Source organism: Hippocampus comes, unplaced genomic scaffold (genome assembly GCF_001891065.2).
Source record: "Hippocampus comes isolate QL1 unplaced genomic scaffold, H_comes_QL1_v1.1 scaffold135, whole genome shotgun sequence".
Classification (NCBI taxonomy): Eukaryota; Metazoa; Chordata; class Actinopteri; order Syngnathiformes; family Syngnathidae; genus Hippocampus; species Hippocampus comes.
Window position 1 is genome coordinate 2,630,910 of NW_017805583.1, and position 440 is coordinate 2,631,349.

Below are 440 nucleotides of genomic sequence, written 5' to 3' on the forward strand. Positions count from 1 at the left end.
TTTGTCCCGCCCACGGGCGCTCGGCCTCTCTGGGCCTGGTAGGCAGTGGGCGGTTACCGGAGGCTCAGTTTTTCAGCATCAGATTGGGTGATCTGTCTGAGCCTGTGTTCCTGTTAGATTGACATCGAAATAAGCCAATCACCGATCTTTTAGTGTCGGCATCCGTGGGAGTACTTTCAATTCTCAATGAGAATTTCTCATTATGTTCTAAATTGAACTGGAGACGACTTCTAATCATTTTAGCGACACTCTCTTTGTTGAAAACGAAAAGCGACGAATTAATCTTTTATTACTGCTGGGTTTTATTGTAGTTGCTGTAGTTGCAGGACACGAGTTAAGTTCCTGGACAAACGCCTTGTTGGTATGACAGCGTTACAGATAACACACTTGCGAGCGTGCACAAGAATTAGGACGTGCGTGTGCAAAACACGCACACACAC